General features: G+C 22.2%; 3 long non-coding RNA genes across 3 annotated transcripts; all 3 read right to left on the reverse strand.

Annotated features, from left to right (window-relative positions):
- Positions 1-6,543: 6,543 nt before the first annotated feature.
- On the reverse strand, positions 6,544-7,808 carry LOC143378240 (uncharacterized). The gene is made up of 2 exons (XR_013087852.1): positions 7,139-7,808; positions 6,544-6,858 (listed from the first exon to the last, which is right to left on the reverse strand). It is a non-coding gene; the product is annotated as an uncharacterized LOC143378240 (long non-coding RNA).
- Positions 7,809-8,427: 619 nt separating this feature from the next.
- On the reverse strand, positions 8,428-9,692 carry LOC143378239 (uncharacterized). Its single transcript, XR_013087851.1, has 2 exons — positions 9,023-9,692; positions 8,428-8,742 (listed from the first exon to the last, which is right to left on the reverse strand). It is a non-coding gene; the product is annotated as an uncharacterized LOC143378239 (long non-coding RNA).
- A 4,047-nt stretch (positions 9,693-13,739) lies between these two features.
- LOC143378238 (uncharacterized) lies at positions 13,740-15,046 on the reverse strand. The gene is made up of 2 exons (XR_013087850.1): positions 14,335-15,046; positions 13,740-14,054 (listed from the first exon to the last, which is right to left on the reverse strand). It is a non-coding gene; the product is annotated as an uncharacterized LOC143378238 (long non-coding RNA).
- Positions 15,047-22,197: the final 7,151 nt, after the last annotated feature.

The raw sequence follows: 22,197 nt of genomic DNA on the forward strand, positions 1-22,197 counted from the left end.
CTCTATTTATTTTCCTATTTTTTCTCTAGTTATTTACCTCTTTTTTCTGTATTTATTTACCTACTTTGTTTTCTCTACTTCATTACCTATTTTTCTCTATTTATTTGTCTATTTTTTTCTCTAAATTATTTACCTATTTTTCTCTATTTATTTACCTATTTTCTGTATTTATTTACCTCCTTTGTATTCTCTACTTCATTACCTATTTTCCACTATTTCTTTATCTATTTTTTTCTCTAAGTTATTTCCCAATTTTGTCTCTGCTTATTTACCTATTTTTTCCTCTAATTTCTTTACCTATTTTTTATTTACCTTTTTTCTTTGATTTTTGTAGCTATTTATCTATATTTATACACCTATTTTTTCTCTAGATAATTTACCTATATTTCTCTATTTATTTCCCTATTTTTCTCTATTTATTTACCTCTTTTGTTTTCTCTATTTATTTTCCTATTTTTTCTCTATATATTTACCTATTTTTCTCTCTCATTTATTTACGTATTTTTCTCTGTTTATTTATCTATTTTTTCCTTTAATTTATTTACCTATTTTTTATTTACCTTTTTTTCTTTGATTTATTTAGCTATTTTTCTCTATTTGTACACCTATTTTTTCTCTAGCTAATTTACCTATTTTTCTCTATTTATTTCCCTATTTATTCACTATTTATTTACCTCTTTTGTTTTCTCTATTTATTTTCCTATTTTTTCTCTAGTTATTTACCTCTTTTTTCTGTATTTATTTACCTACTTTGTTTTCTCTACTTCATTACCTATTTTTCTCTATTTATTTGTCTATTTTTTTCTCTAAATTATTTACCTATTTTTCCTCTAGTTATTTACCTCTTTTTTCTCTCATTTATTTACCTATTTTTTCTCTGTATAGTTACCTATTTTTTCCTCTAATTTATTTACCTATTTTTTTATTTACCTTTTTTTCCTTGATTTATTTAGCTATTTTCTCTATTTATACACTTATTTTTTCACTAGTTATTTACCTCTTTTTTCTGTATTTATTTACCTACTTTGTTTTCTCTACTTCATTACCTATTTTTCTCTATTTATTTGCCTATTTTTTTCTCTAAATTATTTACCTATTTTTCTCTATTTATTTACCTATTTTCTGTATTTATTTACCTCCTTTGTATTCTCTACTTCATTACCTATTTTCCACTATTTCTTTATCTATTTTTTTCTCTAAGTTATTTCCCAATTTTGTCTCTGCTTATTTACCTATTTTTTCCTCTAATTTCTTTACCTATTCTTTATTTACCTTTTTTCTTTGATTTTTGTAGCTATTTATCTATATTTATACACCTATTTTTTCTCTAGATAATTTACCTATATTTCTCTATTTATTTCCCTATTTTTTCTCTATTTATTTACCTCTTTTGTTTTCTCTATTTATTTTCCTATTTTTTCTCTATATATTTACCTATTTTTCTCTCTCATTTATTTAAGTATTTTTCTCTGTTTATTTATCTATTTTTTCCTTTAATTTATTTACCTATTTTTTATTTACCTTTTTTTCTTTGATTTATTTAGCTATTTTTCTCTATTTATACACCTATTTTTTCTCTAGCTAATTTACCTATTTTTCTCTATTTATTTCCCTATTTATTCACTATTTATTTACCTCTTTTGTTTTCTCTATTTATTTTCCTATTTTTTCTCTAGTTATTTACCTCTTTTTTCTGTATTTATTTACCTACTTTGTTTTCTCTACTTCATTACCTATTTTTCTCTATTTATTTGTCTATTTTTTTTCTCTAAATTATTTACCTATTTTTCTCTATTTATACACCTATTTTTTCTCTAGCTAATTTACCTATTTTCTGTATTTATTTACCTCTTTTGTTTTTCTCTATTTATTTACCTATTTTTTCTCTAGATAATTTACCTATATTTCCTATATTTATTTACCTATTTTTTCTCTAGTTATTTACCACTTTTTTCTGTATTTATTTATCTACTTTGTTTTCTCTACTTCATTACCTATTTTTCTCTATTTATTTGCCTATTTTTTTCTCTAAATTATTTACCTATTTTTCTCTATTTATTTACCTATTTTCTGTATTTATTTACCTCCTTTGTATTCTCTACTTCATTACCTATTTTCCACTATTTCTTTATCTATTTTTTTCTCTAAGTTATTTCCCAATTTTGTCTCTGCTTATTTACCTATTTTTTCCTCTAATTTCTTTACCTATTTTTTATTTACCTTTTTTCTTTGATTTTTGTAGCTATTTATCTATATTTATACACCTATTTTTTCTCTAGATAATTTACCTATATTTCTCTATTTATTTCCCTATTTTTCTCTATTTATTTACCTCTTTTGTTTTCTCTATTTATTTTCCTATTTTTTCTCTATATATTTACCTATTTTTCTCTCTCATTTATTTACGTATTTTTCTCTGTTTATTTATCTATTTTTTCCTTTAATTTATTTACCTATTTTTTATTTACCTTTTTTTCTTTGATTTATTTAGCTATTTTTCTCTATTTGTACACCTATTTTTTCTCTAGCTAATTTACCTATTTTTCTCTATTTATTTCCCTATTTATTCACTATTTATTTACCTCTTTTGTTTTCTCTATTTATTTTCCTATTTTTTCTCTAGTTATTTACCTCTTTTTTCTGTATTTATTTACCTACTTTGTTTTCTCTACTTCATTACCTATTTTTCTCTATTTATTTGTCTATTTTTTCTCTAAATTATTTACCTATTTTTCTCTATTTATACACCTATTTTTTCTCTAGCTAATTTACCTATTTTCTGTATTTATTTACCTCTTTTGTTTCTCTATTTATTTACCTATTTTGTTTTCTCTATTTATTTACCTATTTTTTCTCTAGATAATTTACCTATATTTCCTATATTTATTTACCTATTTTTTCTCTAGTTATTTACCACTTTTTTCTGTATTTATTTATCTACTTTGTTTTCTCTACTTCATTACCTATTTTTCTCTATTTATTTGCCTATTTTTTTCTCTAAATTATTTACCTATTTTTCTCTATTTATTTACCTATTTTCTGTATTTATTTACCTCCTTTGTATTCTCTACTTCATTACCTATTTTCCACTATTTCTTTATCTATTTTTTTCTCTAAGTTATTTCCCAATTTTGTCTCTGCTTATTTACCTATTTTTTCCTCTAATTTCTTTACCTATTCTTTATTTACCTTTTTTCTTTGATTTTTGTAGCTATTTATCTATATTTATACACCTATTTTTTCTCTAGATAATTTACCTATATTTCTCTATTTATTTCCCTATTTTTTCTCTATTTATTTACCTCTTTTGTTTTCTCTATTTATTTTCCTATTTTTTCTCTATATATTTACCTATTTTTCTCTCTCATTTATTTAAGTATTTTTCTCTGTTTATTTATCTATTTTTTCCTTTAATTTATTTACCTATTTTTTATTTACCTTTTTTTCTTTGATTTATTTAGCTATTTTTCTCTATTTATACACCTATTTTTTCTCTAGCTAATTTACCTATTTTTCTCTATTTATTTCCCTATTTATTCACTATTTATTTACCTCTTTTGTTTTCTCTATTTATTTTCCTATTTTTTCTCTAGTTATTTACCTCTTTTTTCTGTATTTATTTACCTACTTTGTTTTCTCTACTTCATTACCTATTTTTCTCTATTTATTTGTCTATTTTTTTCTCTAAATTATTTACCTATTTTTCTCTATTTATTTACCTATTTTCTGTATTTATTTACCTCCTTTGTATTCTCTACTTCATTACCTATTTTCCACTATTTCTTCATTTATTTTTTTCTCTAATTTATTTACCAATTATTTCTCTGCTTATTTACCTATTTTTTCCTTTAATTTATTTACCTATTTTTTTATTTACCTTTTTTTCTCTGCTTATTTACCTATTTTTCTCTATTTATTTACCTATTTTTCCTCTAGATAAGTTACCAATTTTTTTCTATATTTATTTACCTATTTTTTCTCTAGTCATTTACCACTTTTTTCTGTATTTATTTACCTACTTTGTTTTCTCTACTTCATTACCTATATTTCTGTATTTATTTGCCTATTTTTTTCTCTAAATTATTTACCTATTTTTCTCTATTTATTTACATATTTTCTGTATTTATTTACCTCCTTTGTATTCTCTAATTCATTTCCTACTTTCCACTATTTCTTTATGTATTTTTTCCTCTAATGTATTTACCAATTTTTTCTCTGCTTATTTACCTATTTTTCTATATTTATTTACCTATTTTTCTCTATTTAGTTACCTCTTTTTTTCCTGTATTTATTTACCTATTTTCTGTATTTATTTACCTCCATTGTTTTCTCTACTTCATTACCCATTTTTCTCTGTTTATTTACCTATTTTTTCCTCTAATTTATTTACCTATTTTTTATTTACCTTTTTTCCTTTGGTTTTATTTACCTATTTTTCTCTATTTATACACCTATTTTTTCTCTACCTACTTTACCTATTTTTCTGTATATATTTACCTATTTTTTCTCTATTTATTTACCTATTTTTCTCAGTTTATTTACCTATTTTTTCCTCTAATTTATTTACCTATTTTTTCTCTATTTATTTACCTATTTTTCTCTATTTATTTACCTATTTTTCTCTATTTAGTTACCTCTTTTTTTCCTGTATTTATTTACCTATTTTCTGTATTTATTTACCTCCATTGTTTTCTCTACTTCATTACCTATTTTTCTCTATTTATTTGCCTATTTTTTTCTCTAAATTATTTACCTATTTTTCTCTATTTATTTACCTATTTTCTGTATTTATTTACCTCCTTTGTATTCTCTACTTCATTACCTATTTTCCACTATTTCTTTATCTATTTTTTTCTCTAAGTTATTTCCCAATTTTGTCTCTGCTTATTTACCTATTTTTTCCTCTAATTTCTTTACCTATTTTTTATTTACCTTTTTTCTTTGATTTTTGTAGCTATTTATCTATATTTATACACCTATTTTTTCTCTAGATAATTTACCTATATTTCTCTATTTATTTCCCTATTTTTCTCTATTTATTTACCTCTTTTGTTTTCTCTATTTATTTTCCTATTTTTTCTCTATATATTTACCTATTTTTCTCTCTCATTTATTTACGTATTTTTCTCTGTTTATTTATCTATTTTTTCCTTTAATTTATTTACCTATTTTTTATTTACCTTTTTTTCTTTGATTTATTTAGCTATTTTTCTCTATTTGTACACCTATTTTTTCTCTAGCTAATTTACCTATTTTTCTCTATTTATTTCCCTATTTATTCACTATTTATTTACCTCTTTTGTTTTCTCTATTTATTTTCCTATTTTTTCTCTAGTTATTTACCTCTTTTTTCTGTATTTATTTACCTACTTTGTTTTCTCTACTTCATTACCTATTTTTCTCTATTTATTTGTCTATTTTTTTCTCTAAATTATTTACCTATTTTTCTCTATTTATTTACCTATTTTCTGTATTTATTTACCTCCTTTGTATTCTCTAATTCATTACCTATTTTCCACTATTTCTTTATGTATTTTTTCCTCTAATTTATTTACCTATTTTTTCTCTATTTATTTACCTATTTTTCTCTATCTATTTACCTCTTTTGTTTTCTCTATTTATTTACCTATTTTTCCTCTAGTTATTTACCTCTTTTTTCTCTCATTTATTTACCTATTTTTTCTCTGTATAGTTACCTATTTTTTCCTCTAATTTATTTACTTATTTTTTTATTTACCTTTTTTTCCTTGATTTATTTAGCTATTTTCTCTATTTATACACTTATTTTTTCACTAGTTATTTACCTCTTTTTTCTGTATTTATTTACCTACTTTGTTTTCTCTACTTCATTACCTATTTTTCTCTATTTATTTGCCTATTTTTTTCTCTAAATTATTTACCTATTTTTCTCTATTTATTTACCTATTTTCTGTATTTATTTACCTCCTTTGTATTCTCTACTTCATTACCTATTTTCCACTATTTCTTTATCTATTTTTTTCTCTAAGTTATTTCCCAATTTTGTCTCTGCTTATTTACCTATTTTTTCCTCTAATTTCTTTACCTATTCTTTATTTACCTTTTTTCTTTGATTTTTGTAGCTATTTATCTATATTTATACACCTATTTTTTCTCTAGATAATTTACCTATATTTCTCTATTTATTTCCCTATTTTTTCTCTATTATTTACCTCTTTTGTTTTCTCTATTTATTTTCCTATTTTTTCTCTATATATTTACCTATTTTTCTCTCTCATTTATTTAAGTATTTTTCTCTGTTTATTTATCTATTTTTTCCTTTAATTTATTTACCTATTTTTTATTTACCTTTTTTTCTTTGATTTATTTAGCTATTTTTCTCTATTTATACACCTATTTTTTCTCTAGCTAATTTACCTATTTTTCTCTATTTATTTCCCTATTTATTCACTATTTATTTACCTCTTTTGTTTTCTCTATTTATTTTCCTATTTTTTCTCTAGTTATTTACCTCTTTTTTTCTGTATTTATTTACCTACTTTGTTTTCTCTACTTCATTACCTATTTTTCTCTATTTATTTGTCTATTTTTTTCTCTAAATTATTTACCTATTTTTCTCTATTTATTTACCTATTTTCTGTATTTATTTACCTCCTTTGTATTCTCTACTTCATTACCTATTTTCCACTATTTCTTCATTTATTTTTTTCTCTAATTTATTTACCAATTATTTCTCTGCTTATTTACCTATTTTTTCCTTTAATTTATTTACCTATTTTTTTATTTACCTTTTTTTCTCTGCTTATTTACCTATTTTTCTCTATTTATTTACCTATTTTTCCTCTAGATAAGTTACCAATTTTTTCTATATTTATTTACCTATTTTTTCTCTAGTCATTTACCACTTTTTTCTGTATTTATTTACCTACTTTGTTTTCTCTACTTCATTACCTATATTTCTGTATTTATTTGCCTATTTTTTTCTCTAAATTATTTACCTATTTTTCTCTATTTATTTACATATTTTCTGTATTTATTTACCTCCTTTGTATTCTCTAATTCATTTCCTACTTTCCACTATTTCTTTATGTATTTTTTCCTCTAATGTATTTACCAATTTTTTCTCTGCTTATTTACCTATTTTTCTATATTTATTTACCTATTTTTCTCTATTTAGTTACCTCTTTTTTTCCTGTATTTATTTACCTATTTTCTGTATTTATTTACCTCCATTGTTTTCTCTACTTCATTACCCATTTTTCTCTGTTTATTTACCTATTTTTTCCTCTAATTTATTTACCTATTTTTTATTTACCTTTTTTCCTTTGGTTTATTTACCTATTTTTCTCTATTTATACACCTATTTTTTCTCTACCTACTTTACCTATTTTTCTGTATATATTTACCTATTTTTTCTCTATTTATTTACCTATTTTTCTCAGTTTATTTACCTATTTTTTCCTCTAATTTATTTACCTATTTTTTCTCTATTTATTTACCTATTTTTCTCTATCTATTTACCTCTTTTGTTTTCTCTATTTATTTACCTATTTTTCCTCTAGTTATTTACCTCTTTTTTCTCTCATTTATTTACCTATTTTTTCTCTGTATAGTTACCTATTGTTTCCTCTAATTTATTTACCTATTTTTTTATTTACCTTTTTTTCCTTGATTTATTTAGCTATTTTCTCTATTTATACACTTATTTTTTCACTAGTTATTTACCTCTTTTTTCTGTATTTATTTACCTACTTTGTTTTCTCTACTTCATTACCTATTTTTCTCTATTTATTTGCCTATTTTTTTCTCTAATTTATTTACCTATTTTTCTCTATTTATTTACCTATTTTCTGTATTTATTTACCTCCTTTGTATTCTCTAATTCATTACCTATTTTCCACTATTTCTTTATGTATTTTTTCCTCTAATGTATTTACCAATTTTTTCTCTGCTTATTTACCTATTTTTCTATATTTATTTACCTATTTTTCTCTATTTAGTTACCTCTTTTTTTCCTGTATTTATTTACCTATTTTCTGTATTTATTTACCTCCATTGTTTTCTCTACTTCATTACCCATTTTTCTCTGTTTATTTACCTATTTTTTCCTCTAATTTATTTACCTATTTTTTCTCTATTTATTTACCTATTTTTCTCTATTTATTTACCTCTTTTGTTTTCTCTATTTATTTTCCTATTTTTTCTCTATATATTTACCTATTTTTTTATTTACCTTTTTTTCTTTGATTTATTTAGCTATTTTTCTCTATTTATACACCTATTTTTTCTCTAGCTAATTTACCTATTTTTCTCTATTTATTTCCCTATTTATTCACTATTTATTTACCTCTTTTGTTTTCTCTATTTATTTTCCTATTTTTTCTCTAGTTATTTACCTCTTTTTTCTGTATTTATTTACCTACTTTGTTTTCTCTACTTCATTACCTATTTTTCTCTATTTATTTGTCTATTTTTTTCTCTAAATTATTTACCTATTTTTCTCTATTTATTTACCTATTTTCTGTATTTATTTACCTCCTTTGTATTCTCTACTTCATTACCTATTTTCCACTATTTCTTCATTTATTTTTTTCTCTAATTTATTTACCAATTATTTCTCTGCTTATTTACCTATTTTTTCCTTTAATTTATTTACCTATTTTTTTATTTACCTTTTTTTCTCTGCTTATTTACCTATTTTTCTCTATTTATTTACCTATTTTTCCTCTAGATAAGTTACCAATTTTTTCTATATTTATTTACCTATTTTTTCTCTAGTCATTTACCACTTTTTTCTGTATTTATTTACCTACTTTGTTTTCTCTACTTCATTACCTATATTTCTGTATTTATTTGCCTATTTTTTTCTCTAAATTATTTACCTATTTTTCTCTATTTATTTACATATTTTCTGTATTTATTTACCTCCTTTGTATTCTCTAATTCATTTCCTACTTTCCACTATTTCTTTATGTATTTTTTCCTCTAATGTATTTACCAATTTTTTCTCTGCTTATTTACCTATTTTTCTATATTTATTTACCTATTTTTCTCTATTTAGTTACCTCTTTTTTTCCTGTATTTATTTACCTATTTTCTGTATTTATTTACCTCCATTGTTTTCTCTACTTCATTACCCATTTTTCTCTGTTTATTTACCTATTTTTTCCTCTAATTTATTTACCTATTTTTTATTTACCTTTTTTCCTTTGGTTTATTTACCTATTTTTCTCTATTTATACACCTATTTTTTCTCTACCTACTTTACCTATTTTTCTGTATATATTTACCTATTTTTTCTCTATTTATTTACCTATTTTTCTCTGTTTATTTACCTATTTTTTCCTCTAATTTATTTACCTATTTTTTCTCTATTTATTTACCTATTTTTCTCTATCTATTTACCTCTTTTGTTTTCTCTATTTATTTACCTATTTTTCCTCTAGTTATTTACCTCTTTTTTCTCTCATTTATTTACCTATTTTTTCTCTGTATAGTTACCTATTGTTTCCTCTAATTTATTTACCTATTTTTTTATTTACCTTTTTTTCCTTGATTTATTTAGCTATTTTCTCTATTTATACACTTATTTTTTCACTAGTTATTTACCTCTTTTTTCTGTATTTATTTACCTACTTTGTTTTCTCTACTTCATTACCTATTTTTCTCTATTTATTTGCCTATTTTTTTCTCTAATTTATTTACCTATTTTTCTCTATTTATTTACCTATTTTCTGTATTTATTTACCTCCTTTGTATTCTCTAATTCATTACCTATTTTCCACTATTTCTTTAAGTATTTTTTCCTCTAATGTATTTACCAATTTTTTCTCTGCTTATTTACCTATTTTTCTATATTTATTTACCTATTTTTCTCTATTTAGTTACCTCTTTTTTTCCTGTATTTATTTACCTATTTTCTGTATTTATTTACCTCCATTGTTTTCTCTACTTCATTACCCATTTTTCTCTGTTTATTTACCTATTTTTTCCTCTAATTTATTTACCTATTTTTTCTCTATTTATTTACCTATTTTTCTCTATTTATTTACCTCTTTTGTTTTCTCTATTTATTTTCCTATTTTTTCTCTATATATTTACCTATTTTTCTCTCTCATTTATTTACGTATTCTTTTCTGTTTATTTATCTATTTTTTCCTTTAATTTATTTACCTATTTTTTTATTTACCTTTTTTTCTTTGATTTATTTAGCTATTTTTCTCTATTTATACACCTATTTTTTCTCTAGCTAATTTACCTATTTTTCTCTATTTATTTCCCTATTTATTCACTATTTATTTACCTCTTTTGTTTTCTCTATTTATTTTCCTATTTTTTCTCTAGTTATTTACCTCTTTTTTCTGTATTTATTTACCTACTTTGTTTTCTCTACTTCATTACCTATTTTTCTCTATTTATTTGTCTATTTTTTTCTCTAAATTATTTACCTATTTTTCTCTATTTATTTACCTATTTTCTGTATTTATTTACCTCCTTTGTATTCTCTACTTCATTACCTATTTTCCACTATTTCTTCATTTATTTTTTTCTCTAATTTATTTACCAATTATTTCTCTGCTTATTTACCTATTTTTCTCTATTTATTTACCTATTTTTCCTCTAGATAAGTTACCAATTTTTTCTATATTTATTTACCTATTTTTCTCTATTTAGTTACCTCTTTTTTTCCTGTATTTATTTACCTATTTTCTGTATTTATTTACCTCCATTGTTTTCTCTACTTCATTACCCATTTTTCTCTGTTTATTTACCTATTTTTTCCTCTAATTTATTTACCTATTTTTTATTTACCTTTTTTCCTTTGGTTTATTTACCTATTTTTCTCTATTTATACACCTATTTTTTCTCTACCTACTTTACCTATTTTTCTGTATATATTTACCTATTTTTTCTCTATTTATTTACCTATTTTTCTCTGTTTATTTACCTATTTTTTCCTCTAATTTATTTACCTATTTTTTCTCTATTTATTTACCTATTTTTCTCTATCTATTTACCTCTTTTGTTTTCTCTATTTATTTACCTATTTTTCGTCTAGTTATTTACCTCTTTTTTCTCTCATTTATTTACCTATTTTTTCTCTGTATAGTTACCTATTTTTTCCTCTAATTTATTTACCTATTTTTTTATTTACCTTTTTTTCCTTGATTTATTTAGCTATTTTCTCTATTTATACACTTATTTTTTCACTAGTTATTTACCTCTTTTTTCTGTATTTATTTACCTACTTTGTTTTCTCTACTTCATTACCTATTATTCTCTATTTATTTGCCTATTTTTTTCTCTAAATTATTTACCTATTTTTCTCTATTTATTTACCTATTTTCTGTATTTATTTACCTCCTTTGTATTCTCTACTTCATTACCTATTTTCCACTATTTCTTTATCTATTTTTTTCTCTAAGTTATTTCCCAATTTTGTCTCTGTTTATACCTATTTTTTCCTCTAATTTATATACCTATTTTTTATTTACCTTTTTTCCTTTGGTTTATTTACCTATTTTTCTCTATTTATACACCTATTTTTTCTCTACCTACTTTACCTATTTTTCTGTATTTATTTACCTATTTTGTTTTCTCTATTTATTTACCTATTTTGTTTTCTCTATTTATTTACCAATTTTTTCTCTAGATAATTTACCTATATTTTCTATATTTATTTACCTATTTTTTCTCTAGTTATTTACCACTTTTTTCTGTATTTATTTACCTACTTTGTTTTCTCTACTTCATTACCTATTTTTCTCTACTTATTTGCCTATTTTTTTCTCTAAATTATTTACCTATATTTCTCTATTTATTTACCTATTTTCTGTATTTATTTACCTCCTTTGTATTCTCTACTTCATTACCTATTTTCCACTATTTCTTTATCTATTTTTTTCTCTAAGTTATTTCCCAATTTTGTCTCTGCTTATTTACCTATTTTTCCTCTAATTTCTTTACCTATTCTTTATTTACCTTTTTTCTTTGATTTTTGTAGCTATTTATCTATATTTATACACCTATTTTTTCTCTAGCTAATTTACCTATTTTTCTCTATTTATTTCCCTATTTATTCACTATTTATTTACCTCTTTTGTTTTCTCTATTTATTTTCCTATTTTTCTCTAGTTATTTACCTCTTCTTTCTGTATTTATTTACCTACTTTGTTTTCTCTACTTCATTTCCTAATTTTCTCTATTTATTTGTCTATTTTTTCTCTAAATTATTTACCTATTTTTCTGTATTTATTTACCTATTTTCTGTATTTATTTACCTCCTTTGTATTCTCTAATTCATTACCTATTTTCCACTATTTCTTTATGTATTTTTTCCTCTAATGTATTTACCAATTTTTTCTCTGCTTATTTACCTATTTTTCTATATTTATTTACCTATTTTTCTCTATTTAGTTACCTCTTTTTTTCCTGTATTTATTTACCTATTTTCTGTATTTATTTACCTCCATTGTTTTCTCTACTTCATTACCCATTTTTCTCTGTTTATTTACCTATTTTTTCCTCTAATTTATTTACCTATTTTTTATTTACCTTTTTTCCTTTGGTTTATTTACCTATTTTTCTCTATTTATACACCTATTTTTTCTCTACCTACTTTACCTATTTTTCTGTATATATTTACCTATTTTTTCTCTATTTATTTACCTATTTTTCTCAGTTTATTTACCTATTTTTTCCTCTAATTTATTTACCTATTTTTTCTCTATTTATTTACCTATTTTTCTCTATCTATTTACCTCTTTTGTTTTCTCTATTTATTTACCTATTTTTCCTCTAGTTATTTACCTCTTTTTTCTCTCATTTATTTACCTATTTTTTCTCTGTATAGTTACCTATTGTTTCCTCTAATTTATTTACCTATTTTTTTATTTACCTTTTTTTCCTTGATTTATTTAGCTATTTTCTCTATTTATACACTTATTTTTTCACTAGTTATTTACCTCTTTTTTCTGTATTTATTTACCTACTTTGTTTTCTCTACTTCATTACCTATTTTTCTCTATTTATTTGCCTATTTTTTTCTCTAATTTATTTACCTATTTTTCTCTATTTATTTACCTATTTTCTGTATTTATTTACCTCCTTTGTATTCTCTAATTCATTACCTATTTTCCACTATTTCTTTATGTATTTTTTCCTCTAATGTATTTACCAATTTTTTCTCTGCTTATTTACCTATTTTTCTATATTTATTTACCTATTTTTCTCTATTTAGTTACCTCTTTTTTTCCTGTATTTATTTACCTATTTTCTGTATTTATTTACCTCCATTGTTTTCTCTACTTCATTACCCATTTTTCTCTGTTTATTTACCTATTTTTTCCTCTAATTTATTTACCTATTTTTTCTCTATTTATTTACCTATTTTTCTCTATTTATTTACCTCTTTTGTTTTCTCTATTTATTTTCCTATTTTTTCTCTATATATTTACCTATTTTTCTCTCTCATTTATTTACGTATTCTTTTCTGTTTATTTATCTATTTTTTCCTTTAATTTATTTACCTATTTTTTTATTTACCTTTTTTTCTTTGATTTATTTAGCTATTTTTCTCTATTTATACACCTATTTTTTCTCTAGCTAATTTACCTATTTTTCTCTATTTATTTCCCTATTTATTCACTATTTATTTACCTCTTTTGTTTTCTCTATTTATTTTCCTATTTTTTCTCTAGTTATTTACCTCTTTTTTCTGTATTTATTTACCTACTTTGTTTTCTCTACTTCATTACCTATTTTTCTCTATTTATTTGTCTATTTTTTTCTCTAAATTATTTACCTATTTTTCTCTATTTATTTACCTATTTTCTGTATTTATTTACCTCCTTTGTATTCTCTACTTCATTACCTATTTTCCACTATTTCTTCATTTATTTTTTTCTCTAATTTATTTACCAATTATTTCTCTGCTTATTTACCTATTTTTTCCTTTAATTTATTTACCTATTTTTTTATTTACCTTTTTTTCTCTGCTTATTTACCTATTTTTCTCTATTTATTTACCTATTTTTCCTCTAGATAAGTTACCAATTTTTTCTATATTTATTTACCTATTTTTTCTCTAGTCATTTACCACTTTTTTCTGTATTTATTTACCTACTTTGTTTTCTCTACTTCATTACCTATATTTCTGTATTTATTTGCCTATTTTTTTCTCTAAATTATTTACCTATTTTTCTCTATTTATTTACATATTTTCTGTATTTATTTACCTCCTTTGTATTCTCTAATTCATTTCCTACTTTCCACTATTTCTTTATGTATTTTTTCCTCTAATGTATTTACCAATTTTTTCTCTGCTTATTTACCTATTTTTCTATATTTATTTACCTATTTTTCTCTATTTAGTTACCTCTTTTTTTCCTGTATTTATTTACCTATTTTCTGTATTTATTTACCTCCATTGTTTTCTCTACTTCATTACCCATTTTTCTCTGTTTATTTACCTATTTTTTCCTCTAATTTATTTACCTATTTTTTATTTACCTTTTTTCCTTTGGTTTATTTACCTATTTTTCTCTATTTATACACCTATTTTTTCTCTACCTACTTTACCTATTTTTCTGTATATATTTACCTATTTTTTCTCTATTTATTTACCTATTTTTCTCTGTTTATTTACCTATTTTTTCCTCTAATTTATTTACCTATTTTTTCTCTATTTATTTACCTATTTTTCTCTATCTATTTACCTCTTTTGTTTTCTCTATTTATTTACCTATTTTTCCTCTAGTTATTTACCTCTTTTTTCTCTCATTTATTTACCTATTTTTTCTCTGTATAGTTACCTATTGTTTCCTCTAATTTATTTACCTATTTTTTTATTTACCTTTTTTTCCTTGATTTATTTAGCTATTTTCTCTATTTATACACTTATTTTTTCACTAGTTATTTACCTCTTTTTTCTGTATTTATTTACCTACTTTGTTTTCTCTACTTCATTACCTATTTTTCTCTATTTATTTGCCTATTTTTTTCTCTAATTTATTTACCTATTTTTCTCTATTTATTTACCTATTTTCTGTATTTATTTACCTCCTTTGTATTCTCTAATTCATTACCTATTTTCCACTATTTCTTTATGTATTTTTTCCTCTAATGTATTTACCAATTTTTTCTCTGCTTATTTACCTATTTTTCTATATTTATTTACCTATTTTTCTCTATTTAGTTACCTCTTTTTTTCCTGTATTTATTTACCTATTTTCTGTATTTATTTACCTCCATTGTTTTCTCTACTTCATTACCCATTTTTCTCTGTTTATTTACCTATTTTTTCCTCTAATTTATTTACCTATTTTTTCTCTATTTATTTACCTATTTTTCTCTATTTATTTACCTCTTTTGTTTTCTCTATTTATTTTCCTATTTTTTCTCTATATATTTACCTATTTTTCTCTCTCATTTATTTACGTATTCTTTTCTGTTTATTTATCTATTTTTTCCTTTAATTTATTTACCTATTTTTTTATTTACCTTTTTTTCTTTGATTTATTTAGCTATTTTTCTCTATTTATACACCTATTTTTTCTCTAGCTAATTTACCTATTTTTCTCTATTTATTTCCCTATTTATTCACTATTTATTTACCTCTTTTGTTTTCTCTATTTATTTTCCTATTTTTTCTCTAGTTATTTACCTCTTTTTTCTGTATTTATTTACCTACTTTGTTTTCTCTACTTCATTACCTATTTTTCTCTATTTATTTGTCTATTTTTTTCTCTAAATTATTTACCTATTTTTCTCTATTTATTTACCTATTTTCTGTATTTATTTACCTCCTTTGTATTCTCTACTTCATTACCTATTTTCCACTATTTCTTCATTTATTTTTTTCTCTAATTTATTTACCAATTATTTCTCTGCTTATTTACCTATTTTTCTCTATTTATTTACCTATTTTTCCTCTAGATAAGTTACCAATTTTTTCTATATTTATTTACCTATTTTTCTCTATTTAGTTACCTCTTTTTTTCCTGTATTTATTTACCTATTTTCTGTATTTATTTACCTCCATTGTTTTCTCTACTTCATTACCCATTTTTCTCTGTTTATTTACCTATTTTTTCCTCTAATTTATTTACCTATTTTTTATTTACCTTTTTTCCTTTGGTTTATTTACCTATTTTTCTCTATTTATACACCTATTTTTTCTCTACCTACTTTACCTATTTTTCTGTATATATTTACCTATTTTTTCTCTATTTATTTACCTATTTTTCTCTGTTTATTTACCTATTTTTTCCTCTAATTTATTTACCTATTTTTTCTCTATTTATTTACCTATTTTTCTCTATCTATTTACCTCTTTTGTTTTCTCTATTTATTTACCTATTTTTCGTCTAGTTATTTACCTCTTTTTTCTCTCATTTATTTACCTATTTTTTCTCTGTATAGTTACCTATTTTTTCCTCTAATTTATTTACCTATTTTTTTATTTACCTTTTTTTCCTTGATTTATTTAGCTATTTTCTCTATTTATACACTTATTTTTTCACTAGTTATTTACCTCTTTTTTCTGTATTTATTTACCTACTTTGTTTTCTCTACTTCATTACCTATTATTCTCTATTTATTTGCCTATTTTTTTCTCTAAATTATTTACCTATTTTTCTCTATTTATTTACCTATTTTCTGTATTTATTTACCTCCTTTGTATTCTCTACTTCATTACCTATTTTCCACTATTTCTTTATCTATTTTTTTCTCTAAGTTATTTCCCAATTTTGTCTCTGTTTATTTACCTATTTTTTCCTCTAATTTATATACCTATTTTTTATTTACCTTTTTTCCTTTGGTTTATTTACCTATTTTTCTCTATTTATACACCTATTTTTTCTCTACCTACTTTACCTATTTTTCTGTATTTATTTACCTATTTTGTTTTCTCTATTTATTTACCTATTTTGTTTTCTCTATTTATTTACCAATTTTTTCTCTAGATAATTTACCTATATTTTCTATATTTATTTACCTATTTTTTCTCTAGTTATTTACCACTTTTTTCTGTATTTATTTACCTACTTTGTTTTCTCTACTTCATTACCTATTTTTCTCTACTTATTTGCCTATTTTTTTCTCTAAATTATTTACCTATATTTCTCTATTTATTTACCTATTTTCTGTATTTATTTACCTCCTTTGTATTCTCTACTTCATTACCTATTTTCCACTATTTCTTTATCTATTTTTTTCTCTAAGTTATTTCCCAATTTTGTCTCTGCTTATTTACCTATTTTTCCTCTAATTTCTTTACCTATTCTTTATTTACCTTTTTTCTTTGATTTTTGTAGCTATTTATCTATATTTATACACCTATTTTTTCTCTAGCTAATTTACCTATTTTTCTCTATTTATTTCCCTATTTATTCACTATTTATTTACCTCTTTTGTTTTCTCTATTTATTTTCCTATTTTTCTCTAGTTATTTACCTCTTCTTTCTGTATTTATTTACCTACTTTGTTTTCTCTACTTCATTTCCTAATTTTCTCTATTTATTTGTCTATTTTTTCTCTAAATTATTTACCTATTTTTCTGTATTTATTTACCTATTTTCTGTATTTATTTACCTCCTTTGTATTCTCTAATTCATTACCTATTTTCCACTATTTCTTTATGTATTTTTTCCTCTAATGTATTTACCAATTTTTTCTCTGCTTATTTACCTATTTTTCTATATTTATTTACCTATTTTTCTCTATTTAGTTACCTCTTTTTTTCCTGTATTTATTTACCTATTTTCTGTATTTATTTACCTCCATTGTTTTCTCTACTTCATTACCCATTTTTCTCTGTTTATTTACCTATTTTTTCCTCTAATTTATTTACCTATTTTTTCTCTATTTATTTACCTATTTTTCTCTGTTTATTTACCTCTTTTGTTTTCTCTATTTATTTTCCTATTTTTTCTCTATATATTTACCTATTTTTCTCTCTCATTTATTTACGTATTCTTTTCTGTTTATTTATCTATTTTTTCCTTTAATTTATTTACCTATTTTTTTATTTACCTTTTTTTCTTTGATTTATTTAGCTATTTTTCTCTATTTATACACCTATTTTTTCTCTAGCTAATTTACCTATTTTTCTCTATTTATTTCCCTATTTTTTCACTATTTATTTACCTCTTTTGTTTTCTCTATTTATTTTCCTATTTTTCTCTAGTTATTTACCTCTTCTTTCTGTATTTATTTACCTACTTTGTTTTCTCTACTTCATTTCCTATTTTTCTCTATTTATTTGTCTATTTTTTCTCTAAATTATTTACCTATTTTTCTGTATTTATTTACCTATTTTCTGTATTTATTTACCTCCTTTGTATTCTCTAATTCATTACCTATTTTCCACTATTTCTTTATGTATTTTTTTCTCTAATGTATTTACCAATTTTTTCTCTGCTTATTTACCTATTTTTCTCTATTTATTTACATATTTTCTGTATTTATTTACCTCCTTTGTATTCTCTAATTCATTACCTATTTTCCACTATTTCTTTATGTATTTTTTCCTCTAATGTATTTACCAATTTTTTCTCTGCTTCTTTACCTATTTTTCTATATTTATTTACCTATTCTTCTCTATTTAGTTACCTCTTTTTTTCCTGTATTTATTTACCTATTTTCTATATTTATTTACCTCCATTGTTTTCTCTACTTCATTACCCATTTTTCTCTGTTTATTTACCTATTTTTTCCTCTAATTTATTTACCTATTTTTTATTTACCTTTTTTCCTTTGGTTTATTTACCTATTTTTCTCTATTTATACACCTATTTTTTCTCTACCTACTTTACCTATTTTTCTGTATATATTTACCTATTTTTTCTCTATTTATTTACCTATTTTTCTCTGTTTATTTACCTATTTTTTCCTCTAATTTATTTACCTATTTTTTCTCTATTTATTTACCTATTTTTCTCTATCTATTTACCTATTTTTCCTCTAGTTATTTACCTCTTTTTTCTCTCATTTATTTACCTATTTTTTCTCTGTATAGTTACCTATTTTTTCCTCTAATTTATTTACCTATTTTTTTATTTACCTTTTTTTCCGTGATTTATTTAGCTATTTTCTCTATTTATACACCTATTTTTTCACTAGTTATTTACCTCTTTTTTCTGTATTTATTTACCTACTTTGTTTTCTCTACTTCATTACCTATTTTTCTCTATTTATTTGCCTATTTTTTTCTCTAAATTATTTACCTATTTTTCTCTATTTATTTACCTATTTTCTGTATTTATTTACCTCCTTTGTATTCTCTACTTCATTACCTATTTTCCACTATTTCTTTATCTATTTTTTTCTCTAAGTTATTTCCCAATTTTGTCTCTGTTTATTTACCTATTTTTTCCTCTAATTTATATACCTATTTTTTATTTACCTTTTTTCCTTTGGTTTATTTACCTATTTTTCTCTATTTATACACCTATTTTTTCTGTACCTACTTTACCTATTTTTCTGTATTTATTTACCTATTTTGTTTTCTCTATTTATTTACCTATTTTGTTTTCTCTATTTATTTACCAATTTTTCTCTAGATAATTTACCTATATTTTCTATATTTATTTACCTATTATTTCTCTAGTTATTTACCACTTTTTTCTGTATTTATTTACCTACTTTGTTTTCTCTACTTCATTACCTATTTTTCTCTATTTATTTGCCTATTTTTTTCTCTAAATTATTTACCTATTTTTCTCTATTTATTTACCTATTTTCTGTATTTATTTACCTCCTTTGTATTCTCTACTTCATTACCTATTTTCCACTATTTCTTTATCTATTTTTTTCTCTAAGTTATTTACCTATTTTTCTCTAAGTTATTTACCTATTTTTCTCTATTTATTTACCTATTTTCTGTATTTATTTACCTCCTTTGTATTCTCTACTTCATTACCTATTTTCCACTATTTCTTTATCTATTTTTTTCTCTAAGTTATTTCCCAATTTTGTCTCTGTTTATTTACCTATTTCTTCCTCTAATTTATATACCTATTTTTTATTTACCTTTTTTCCTTTGGTTTATTTACCTATTTTTCTCTATTTATACACCTATTTTTTCTCTACCTACTTTACCTATTTTTCTGTATTTATTTACCTATTTTGTTTTCTCTATTTATTTACCAATTTTTCTCTAGATAATTTACCTATATTTTCTATATTTATTTACCTATTTTTTCTCTAGTTATTTACCACTTTTTTCTGTATTTATTTACCTACTTTGTTTTCTCTACTTCATTACCTATTTTTCTCTATTTATTTGCCTATTTTTTTCTCTAAATTATTTACCTATTTTTCTCTATTTATTTACCTATTTTCTGTATTTATTTACCTCCTTTGTATTCTCTACTTCATTACCTATTTTCCACTATTTCTTTATCTATTTTTTTCTCTAAGTTATTTACCTATTTTTCTCTATTTATTTACCTATTTTCTGTATTTATTTACCTCCTTTGTATTCTCTACTTCATTACCTATTTTCCACTATTTCTTTATCTATTTTTTTCTCTAAGTTATTTCCCAATTTTGTCTCTGCTTATTTACCTATTTTTTCCTCTAATTTCTTTACCTATTTTTTATTTACCTTTTTTCTTTGATTTTTGTAGCTATTTATCTATATTTATACACCTATTTTTTCTCTAGATAATTTACCTATATTTCTCTATTTATTTCCCTATTTTTCTCTATTTATTTACCTCTTTTGTTTTCTCTATTTGTTTTCCTATTTTTTCTCTATATATTTACCTATTTTTCTCTCTCATTTATTTACGTATTTTTCTCTGTTTATTTATCTATTTTTTCCTTTAATTTATTTACCTATTTTTTATTTACCTTTTTTTCTTTGATTTATTTAGCTATTTTTCTCTATTTGTACACCTATTTTTTCTCTAGCTAATTTACCTATTTTTCGCTATTTATTTCCCTATTTATTCACTATTTATTTACCTCTTTTGTTTTCTCTATTTATTTTCCTATTTTTTCTCTAGTTATTTACCTCTTTTTTCTGTATTTATTTACCTACTTTGTTTTCTCTACTTCATTACCTATTTTTCTCTATTTATTTGCCTATTTTTTTCTCTAAATTATTTACCTATTTTTCTCTATTTATTTACCTATTTTCTGTATTTATTTACCTCCTTTGTATTCTCTACTTCGTTACCTACTTTCCACTATTTCTTTATCTATTTTTTCTCTAAGTTATTTCCCAATTTTGTCTCTGTTTATTTACCTATTTTTTCCTCTAATTTATATACCTATTTTTTATTTACCTTTTTTCCTTTGGTTTATTTACCTATTTTTCTCTATTTATACACCTATTTTTTCTCTACCTACTTTACCTATTTTTCTGTATTTATTTACCTATTTTGTTTTCTCTATTTATTTACCTATTTTGTTTTCTCTATTTATTTACCAATTTTTCTCTAGATAATTTACCTATATTTTCTATATTTATTTACCTATTTTTTCTCTAGTTATTTACCACTTTTTTCTGTATTTATTTACCTACTTTGTTTTCTCTACTTCATTACCTATTTTTCTCTATTTATTTGCCTATTTTTTTCTCTAAATTATTTACCTATTTTTCTCTATTTATTTACCTATTTTCTGTATTTATTTACCTCCTTTGTATTCTCTAATTCATTACCTATTTTCCACTATTTCTTTATGTATTTTTTCCTCTAATGTATTTACCAATTTTTTCTCTGCTTATTTACCTATTTTTCTATATTTATTTACCTATTCTTCTCTATTTAGTTACCTCTTTTTTTCCTGTATTTATTTACCTATTTTCTGTATTTATTTACCTCCATTGTTTTCTCTTCTTCATTACCCATTTTTCTCTGTTTATTTACCTATTTTTTCCTCTAATTTATTTACCTTTTTTCCTTTGGTTTATTTACCTATTTTTCTCTATTTATACACCTATTTTTTCTCTACCTACTTTACCTATTTTTCTGTATATATTTACCTATTTTTTCTCTATTTATTTACCTATTTTTCTCTGTTTATTTACCTATTTTTTCCTCTAATTTATTTACCTATTTTTTCTCTATTTATTTACCTATTTTTCTCTATCTATTTACCTATTTTTCCTCTAGTTATTTACCTCTTTTTTCTCTCATTTATTTACCTATTTTTTCTCTGTATAGTTACCTATTTTTTCCTCTAATTTATTTACCTATTTTTTTA

The sequence above is a fragment of the Andrena cerasifolii genome, unplaced genomic scaffold, assembly GCF_050908995.1.
Source record: "Andrena cerasifolii isolate SP2316 unplaced genomic scaffold, iyAndCera1_principal scaffold1622, whole genome shotgun sequence".
Lineage (NCBI taxonomy): Eukaryota > Metazoa > Arthropoda > Insecta > Hymenoptera > Andrenidae > Andrena > Andrena cerasifolii.